We start from the raw sequence: 10,000 nt of genomic DNA on the forward strand, positions 1-10,000 counted from the left end.
TGTGTACTGGTAGCTTTGAGGAGGCGCAATGGCCTAGTGGTTAGGGCAGCGGACTCATGGTCGTAGGATCGCGGTTTCGATTCCCAGACCGGGTGTTGTGAGTGTTTATTGAGCGAAAACACCTAAAGCGCCACGAGGCTGCGGCAGTGGGTGGTGGCGAACCCGGCTGTACTCTTTCATCACAACTTTCTCTCACTCTTTCTTCCTGTTTCTGTTCTAACTGTATTTCAAAGGGGCCAGCTTTGTCACATTCTATGTCATGCTGAATCTCCCCGAGAACTACGTTAAGGATACACGTGTCTGTGGAGTGCTCAGCCACTTGCACGTTAATTCCACGAGCAAGCTGTTCGGTTGATCGGATCAACTGGAACCCTCGTCGTCGTAACCGACGGAGTGCCAACACAGGGAGGTCAGTTGAACATCTCTCGAGGATAACATTATTTTACATATCGAGCGACAAATATTGATTTCAAATTTTGTCACAAGACCAGCAAATTCCAAAGAGAGGCTGAGTCAACTGGTACTTATTTTATCGACCCTGAAAGGATGAAAGGCAAAGTCGACCTCGGCGGAATTTGAACTCAGAACGTAAAGGCGGACGAAATACGGCTAAGCATTTTGCCCAGCGTGCTAACGACTTCAGCCAGCTCGCCGCTTTTCCAACAACAAATATTAAAGCAAGCATCGTAAGAACAGGATAAATACTTCTCTCTGGTCCTTCAGACGCATCAACACTTAGTAACACTCTATAAAAACAAATTAAGTGAACTCAGGAGGACTGCAGAGAAATTATGTCTGCCGTCTACATCTCATTGAAAAACGAAAAATAAACAAAATAAAAATTGCGACAAATCAAACAGAAAACACCTTTAAGATCGGGTTCTCCCCCCCCCCCCCCACACACACCAAGCCCCAGGATCCATGAGGCCAGTTACTCGGTTTCCATGGCATGTAAGTGGTCGAGATCACAACATTCCCCCTGATTTCCGTTGCGCAGAACAGCTTTGAAGGGTGAGGGAAAGTCGATTACAGCAATTCCAATGCTTGGCTGACACTTTATTTTATCGATCCCCAAGGGATGAAAGATAAATATAACCTTGGCGGGATTTGAACTCGGAGCATAAATAGTCGGATGAAATGCCACTTAGAATTTTGTCTGACATGCAAACAACTCTATCAGCTCGCCACCTCCATTTAAGATCTAGATCAGTGGTTCACAGCTGGGGTCTATATATTTCTTGGGGCCCCAATATAAGATTTTGTTGCTAAAATTTATCTGCAATAAATCGGTTATACTTCCGCAATATACAAAATATTTTAATTTTTTAAATACGATTTCTAATAATATCTAATCATGAAAAACATAAGATTTTTAAATACTGAATAGCCAGGAGGGTCCATCCGAGTAAAATAGGAATCAAAGGTGTCAATAGGGGGGGAAAAAAAAGAAAGAAAATCATTGATCTAGAAGAATAGAAATGAGGAGAGCTGTACATGCCTAGGCTTCTGTAAACTAGTAACTTAAGAAGGGAGGTAATCAAACGAGGAACTAAACGAAATAAAACAGTTTGTTCAGTATGATCAAGGCATGAATGCAGCACATAAAGAATCAGCCGAAGGAAGCCCAAAATAACGACAGAACGCTCTTGCAAAGAGAAGTGAAGCAAGAGAGCGAAAATGCAGGAACTGGCATCAGAAGCCAAAATACCAATGAAGAATTAGATGAAGAGAATATCAATAAGGTAGAGAATGATCGTTTTCTAGAAGAGATTGTTCAAAACATTGTAATCATAAAGAAACTGTAAGTGAACTAACCAAGGTAGGCAACATAAACAAGACGAAAAGAGTAATAATGCTAAAAAATATTGAACAGAAACAGACGCAACAATCTTATGAAGATGGGAAATGCTGCAATCAAAGACCTTTTCTACACAATTAAGCCTAATTTATCCGAACTCAATCAACTGGTTTATGTTTCAGCCAATCTAATTGAGTCACAATACTCGATCAATAAAAAGAGAGACAGACCTGTGCAACAGAAGAAACCTAAATAGAAAGAAAGGGTGAAGAAAGAAACAGAACGAATGAGAGGAGAAATATCGATTGTGAAGGAACTTAGCTGGAACACAATGTGAAACCGAGGAAAGCAAGGAAGCTAAAACAAATAAGGGCAAAAGAAAATAGAAGATATATCACCGAAGAACAACTCAAAGGTGAGGGAATAAACGTGCTACAATTATTTAAAATAAAATAAAAGACAGAGGTAAATGCCAAAAACAAAATAATAGCCATAAAGATACTGGTAATCGCGATTGTAACTTATTGTTTCAAAATTATCAATTCGGATATAACCGAAATTAAAAGAATAGATACAAAAACATCAGAAAATAACAAGCGTGCAATAAAATGCACCGTCCCAATGCAGATGTTGATCAACTGCACCTGTCGGGAAACAAGAGACACGAGAGAAAAATGATGTGGAGTGAACTGTCATATAAGACACGGACTATTTTGGTTATCTATAAATGGCAGAAAATTTTGATGCTGCCACTGGCTCTAGACTGCGAAACATACGAAACACACACACACACACACACACACACACACACACACACACACACACACACACACACACACACACACACACACACACAATACAATATTTTGGTAAAAGAAAAGAAAAGGCAATTTGATGGGATATTCAAATACGCAGAGACGAGGAGATAAAGCGAACCAACAGGACATCATAATAAACACACGAGATCTATGTCTTGTTCGCATGCTAATTATTGTACATTGTCCGAATAACAATATTATCTGACTAAAGGAGGTGGAACAGTTCTTCAAATATATAAAGACCGAGAGACCGAAATAGCAAGAACATGGAATATGGACAGAAAAATATCTCAGCCATTGTAGTTCTCAAAGTTATCAAGCGTGATATGGAGAAGAATAAAAAAAAACTTGAAGAATAGCCTGGGAGACCTTCCTGAGGTGAAGCTCCAAGGAGATGTCCATATTGTATACACAAAAACACAATTTGTGAAAGAAAATCTGCTCTGCTTCAGAACTGTAGAAAGGTTCCAGTAAAGTATGTGTATCATTAATAGTTATACAGTGAATATGATCTGCGACTCCACTGTTGGATGTGCGAAGACCTGGAAAACACGAGTTCTCATCGGAAAGGGTATGCGGCCATAGTATACAGACCCAGGAAGACTCATCCACCCAATGCCACCGGATGTAAAAATGAAGGTGATAATTAAGATGATAACGACGACGATGATATTATATGATGTTATAATATTAAACAGTTTAGAAACATAAATGAGGCATTTTTAATAATTCAAAGCTAGAAAATGTATATTTTATGAGATACGATATTAAAGATTCGTGTTTATTAATAAATAGTTTAATAGCATGGGAATTTGAAAGAACGAGATTTTAAGGAATTTATTAGAGGGCTGTATCTAAATGTATGTAACATGGCATATCATGTTTCTGGATCGAAATAAACCTTATGATAATATTATTTTCCAACCTTTTGGACTTGATAAAGTATCAGTGTCAGAAGATTTGAGACGTTTTCAGGTGAGATATTTATTAATTTCAAAGACATACAAAACTAATCTCCGGACTGATGCATTGTCCTGGTGCTGGTACTACCGACCAAGTGGAAGAGCTCCGGCCTTTTGCGACGAAATCTTTTCCTGAACTCTCTCAAAACCTCCACAAAGTACTTTATCTTGACCGACTGGCCAGGGGAACCCAGTGGATGTAGATGGTGCCTTTGCTGGTGGTCTTGCTTTGCCTGGCCTTCTTGGGTCTGGGATAGCTAGGATGCTTCTATTGAGCAATCTGTCTCTTGGTCTCTGGATCATAAGAGTAGATCCAGCTTTCGTTACAGGTCACCAAAGACTCAAGTACTCTTGCACTGGAGGTAATGAGCTCAACCACCTCCCTGCTGTCACCAACAACTGTTCGTCTCTGAGAACAAATTTTGCACAAATTTTGCTCATATTCAGATTTTCATGAGTAATTTTGTGCGTGCAAGCTCCAAACAGTTTGGTGCTTGCAGGCACAAAATTCCTTGCTTATTGTTCTTATAGACACACGAACGTCTTCATTAAGGGAATCGCGAATTTTCTCAACCAGCTCTGATGTTCTGACATACTTCTCCCCACCCCACCTCTCACCATCTTTCACCTTTTCACTACCGTACTTGAACCTCTTATGCCAACAAAAACAAATGCTCGGCTGATAAACAGTCTTCATGAGTTTCTGTAGCATTTTTCCTTGCTTAACACAAAACTTTATGGCATGGCGAGCTTCAAAACTGTCTTCACGTCCCGACTGCATTCTCTAAACTAGTCAGCTGTAACAAGAAGTATCTAACAGGGTTTGTGCAAAATACTGTTACAGTATCTCCTTCAATCTGGAATAAAAAGTTGGCAGGTCAGTTTATTAAATGTATAGTAATGATATATTAAAATTACAACAGCCTGGGAGAGTTATAACTGCCATTCCCTAAAAATGTCTCAAAACTTCTAGAATGGACCTCATATATTGTGACTGACGAATAAGCTTTTAGCAAATATTTTGTACACAACCCTCTTGTATCAGTGAATATTGCGTAATTAGTTTCATTTGTATCGGATCCTTACAGTAACATTCGTTATTCCTATCCACTAGAACTCCTTCAACGCAGGCCTTAAAGGGAAAACACATTTTAAATGGAGAAATATGAAGAAAACATTGCAGTTATCAGGTATCAGCCATATCAGCCTTGGATTTGTTTCTCATCTTCTTTAAGTCTTTTGAGTTCTATTTCCATGGAAACTGCTACAATTGGAAGTGGGAATTGTCGGTAAAAACTGACCATAAAAGATTTTCGGCAAGTTCGTTACACTTGACTTTGAATACTCTGAGTATGTTGGTATCAGGTGACCACAAGTGACCCTAAATGATCAGTTATGGTTTTACATGGATGGCTTTCAGTATAATAAAAAGAAATTGACCGTGGTCGCTTATGAGTCAATTGGAAAGAGAGAAAAGGCTCACAGATAATTTTGGAAAAATTTGTAACTTCTGATAAACAACAGAATAGAGCGCATTGTTTTCAGTGTTAGTATTTTTTGGAGCTGGTTGCTAACGCTTTTACAATATTTTTGGTAATTAGAAAGCACTTAATTTTCAGTTCTACATTAAAGAGATGAGGAATTATGTAAATTTTTTACATTATTTACATTATTTACATTTGACGGATATTTGTCCTCATCTTGTTTGTTGTTAACACAGCGTTTCAGCTGATATACCCTCCAGCCTTCATCAGGTGTCTTGGGGAAAATTTCAAACCTGGGTTCTCATTCCTAAGGTATTTTTCGATGTTGTTGTTGTTGTTGTTGTTGTTGTTGTTGTTGTTATTATTATTATTATTATTATTATTATTATTATTATTATTATTATTATTATTATTATTATTATTCAGGTCCTAAGAAAATATTAGATTTATAAGCCCTAAAAATTCACTCCATAATTGCCCACGGGCATATGGCGCGGGCTACTAACCCAAAGATTCCGTGTTCGAATCTAGGCAGTGACCTTAATAATAACAACAATAATAATAAACATCGAAAAATACCTTAGGAATGAGAACCCGGGTTTGAAATTTCCCCAAGACACCTGATGAAGGCTGGAGGGTATATCAGCCAAAGCGTTGTGTTAACAACAAACAAGATGAGGACACATATCTGTCAAATGTAAATAATGTAAAAAATGTAGCACTTAACTTTGTAAGCGGTCACAGATAGCTTAATTAAAATTAATAAGTGACATTAGACTTATAGGAACAGATACATACAAGCTGACGTGCATGATTACTGGCGGCCTTGCGTAAGTTTTTTTTTCTGTAAAATCTAGAGCAGCTTACAACAACGGCAGGAATAGTGTAGGTTATTAACAGGAACCTTCTAACTGATGACTTGCTATCAGATAACAGGTGATCTTGCACGGGGGGGGGGGGGGGGGGCAGAGAGGACGGACGTTTTTGAAAAATTCGCAAAATCATTAATTTTAGCTGCAAACAAATTTTATTGACAGCAATTTGTTCGTCTTGAATTTGTCAAAATTAAGTGTGGAAAAGAACATCCATCATATGGTGTCCATTTTCATTGCTGCATTTCTGAAAGCATTCTTGGAAGATGGTCTCCACGCACTCCAGCTTCGCTCTGTCGATTTGGACGTCTTCCACGCGAATAGCTTCCTTCAAATCGTCCTATGTACGGGGCTTATGTACACACACAGCTGTTTTGAGGTCTCCCCACAAGAAATAATCACATATTAACAAATCAGGGGACCGAGAGGGCCAAGGAATATCAGCAAACCTGGAAATGAGATGGTCACCGAAGAGAGGGCGAAGAATGTCCATTGATGCTCTGGCTGTGCAGGCCATCACCCAATCCTGCTGAAGCTACACACGTCGAATAGGCATACGTTTTCGTCGTAATTCAGGCACATAGAAGTTCTTTATCATCTCGATGTAACACTCGGAGTTCATAGTAAAAAACATTTCCATTATTGTCTTCAAAAAAGTAAGGACCAATAACGACAGCTTTTCCAATAGTACACCAGACTGTCACTTTGGGATGTGCAGTGGTCTTTCGTACAGTTCTCTCGGATTTTCAAGAGCCCAATAACGACAGTTCTGTTGATTCATCATGCCATTGAGATGAAAACAAGCTTCATCACTCATTAACAAAATGAGGTTGTAATTCGCCTAAAAAAATTGCTTCCATCTGACGTGCAAAGTTAAGCCGCTGTACATAGTCCCATCGTTTCAACTGTTGCCCAGTGACCAATTCATACGGGGGGAAATGCAGGTCTTCATGCAAAATACGCCTTACCGATTGACTACCGATGCCAAGTTCAGTAGAATGTTTTCGAGCAGAGCGATTCGGACTCCGTAACAAAGCTTGTCCGACGCGTTTCACATTTTCCGGTGTTCGTACCATTCGTGGAGCCCCCACCGGTTTCCTATTCATTAGTGTATCTCGTGGCGCCCCCACCGGTCCCCTATTCATTAGTGTATCTATTCACCCAATATAAGATTGTGTTACTGCTGGGAACAGTCTGATTTCGGTGAATGTTAAAGTGGCGACGAAACTCACGCTGAACTGCTGTGACAGACTCGTTATTCTTCACGTAACTGTCGTAGACAAACACGCGATGCTCCATCGTCTACAGAACCATAGCATCACCTGAAAAGAAAAGAAAAAAAAAAACAATGCGAAGGCACCACAAACCGGAAGGCATCTGTCGGATATATGTCCCTCCTCCTCGAGCTGAGTAATAGCCATTTCAAAAACGTCCGTCCTCTCTGCTCCACCCCGTATAAAATGGCAGTGAGTGATCACACGCAGTTTTAGGCAGCTTGGTAACAGTTGTCCAAACACTGCATGTAGATAGTTAGCGATTTTAAAGTATTATATCAGTGTAAGTTAATGTCCCTTATGGCAGGTGATCTGAGTGTGTCATAGGGATGACGGTTCAAGAAGCACTGGATTAGTAACCTAATCTTGAAATCTGTTATATTAATCAGAAAATATTACCTAAGGAAAACAATGAGATCGGTTTTAGAACAGTGCTTTATACTAATACCATTTTCTCGAGAAAATATATTTCCACACCATCTCAGTTACCTCAGTTACCTTGACATTTGTTGTATTAATCAATGAAAATCAATTTTGTGCAATGATGACCTCTTAGCTCCAACTTGATTCTTCTAACACAACCAACAAGGTTTTGGTCCCTTTTCATCTTATGATTAATTGAATCATTAATATTCAAACAGGCAGCCTAGTTTTTGGTTGATAACAAGAACTTTGCAACTTTAGACAATCAAGGGGAAAAAATATCACAATAAACTTGACTTTTTTTTTTCATTTTCATGATTCAAAGTAATTAAAACTGTTTTTTTAATGAAAACAAACAAAAGCAAAATATTTAAATATTCATCATTATTTTGTGAAGTTAATTTTCTGTAGCTATGATTTATAGGATGATTGCTACAGCTTCCCATATTACTCTTTTGATTGAGGGTCTTTTATTTTATTATCATCATGCCTGAAGAAAAAGGGCACTGACCACAGCTTACAGGTGTCCTCTAAGATCAGAAGGTGAATCAGATTGCTACGGTTTGTTTCAAGTAATTCAAATAACAAAGAAAAAAAATTCTCAAGGAGCTTTGATGTTGGTTGGAGAGGATTGTCTATATTTATATAAAATATGTTATAGCATAAGACTACCATGAAAACAGTTGTTTGGTAGTTATGACAATTCTTTTTCTTTAAGTATGACTTTCTAATTGATAGAAATCTTACATGGGGCTGTCTTATAAATAGCATTTTTAGAAAAGACAGTCTGATATTAAGCATTCTTAGATATGATTGTCTAATAGATAGACTTCCGTTTACATGTACTGAATATCATATTTAACCTCTTTACAACTGAACCATTAATAATTGATATCATTCTAATTCTGTTTATTGCAATTGGTCCTTCTTCCTTTTTAGACTGATTAGTGATATTTGTTGTTTCTACAGAAATATAAAACCACACACGGAACCAAATCTATGTTTGTTTTGAGCTTATCTAATTGATGTCTCACAAAATAATGTTATATTAAATCAGCGTCTGATATCCAATTAAAATCTAAACTATTTCTGTAACTGCCTGTCAATTTTTAAGAATCAAAGCGACTGTAGTCAGGTTTTATAGCCAGAAGATTGCGTGGATCCACACTGAAAGAATTACACAAATGGATTCTTCAGGAACATACACAACGTAATGAATACCAATACTAATTTCTCAATTCTTTAAAGCTAAATACAAGAGGGAAAGAAATTGAGATAATTGGAATGGAAAAACCGAGGATTTGTATGTCAGCCATTACAGATGTGGATCCTGACCTGTCATCAGTTAATTTGCCACATTACTAACACTATAAAGTTAATCTGCCGTATGACAAGAAGACTTGAATAACAAATATTACAGTATTTAGTTGCATGAAGCTGCTGTCACTGTGATTTTGATGTTCATTTCTCTGTTGCGGTGAGTAATTGATACAAATGCTTGACTGACAAATTAGTTCCCCATAAATAGCCACCAGACGGTTCGTCTCTCTGTCGGTAAGGCCAGAGAACAGGAAAGTGAATACGACCAATAACGCCGTCTCTTTGTCTGTCAACTGTTACGGTTGCTCAGATCTCTGTCATGTGTTGGCGATTTTATGCTTTGCTGCATTTCGTGGCAGAGGTGTCCATATAAAGTGTTTCCCCTTCATTGCCAGCGGTCTATAGTGCCAGTGAACCAAAGACTTGTGGTAAACGAAGGATTAGAGAAATGTTAAGAAGGCATAAAACAATTTGGGAAATTCTATATTTACAAATCTCTTAAATATCAGTGATTTTGATCTGTTGATGCATCTTGATTCAATATTGGTAACAATGACAGGAACAGCAACAACAATTACAACACAGAAGCTGCGACAACAACACAGTAGCAGCGACAGCAGAAGCAGCAACAACAGCAGCAGTAGTAGAAGCAGCAGCAGCAGCAGTAGCAGCAGCAACACCAGCAGCGGCGACAGAAACAACTGCAGCGGCTCAACAACCATAGTAACACAGTAGCAGCAAGGACAGTAGCAACGAAAACAACAACGATAGCCGCAGCAGCAGCAGCAGCAACAACAACAACAACAACAACAACTGCAAAAAAAAATCATTTTATTTTACTGTAGGCAGAAGGCCTGGAATTTTGGGGGTGGGGTAGCTGATTACACCGTCCCTATTGATCATTTTGTACTTTTTTTTATCAACCCCAAACGGATGAAAGGCAAGATCGATATCGATGAAATTTGTACTTAGAACGTAAAGACGGACGAAATGCCGCTAAGCATTTTGTCCGGCCTGTTAAAGATTCTGTCAGTTCACCGCCTTAACAA

At 38.5% G+C, this 10,000-nt stretch overlaps 1 protein-coding gene across 3 annotated transcripts in view; it reads right to left on the reverse strand.

Moving 5' to 3' along the window:
* The window catches only part of LOC128247021 (uncharacterized), an 811,207-nt gene that overhangs the window by 28,525 nt on the left and 772,682 nt on the right, over positions 1–10,000 (reverse strand). Inside the window, exon 12 of one of the 3 annotated variants that reach the window (XM_052965575.2) lies at positions 9,810–10,000. This exon is cut by the window's right edge and continues 467 nt beyond it. The exons of the other annotated variants lie outside the window; for them this stretch is intronic. The gene's annotated coding sequence lies outside the window, so the exon portion shown is untranslated. Of the gene's footprint in view, positions 1–9,809 lie in introns of those variants that run through there. 3 annotated transcript variants of the gene reach the window in all.

This window comes from Octopus bimaculoides, chromosome 1 (assembly GCF_046866305.1).
Source record: "Octopus bimaculoides isolate indiv1 chromosome 1, ASM4686630v1, whole genome shotgun sequence".
Classification (NCBI taxonomy): domain Eukaryota; kingdom Metazoa; phylum Mollusca; class Cephalopoda; order Octopoda; family Octopodidae; genus Octopus; species Octopus bimaculoides.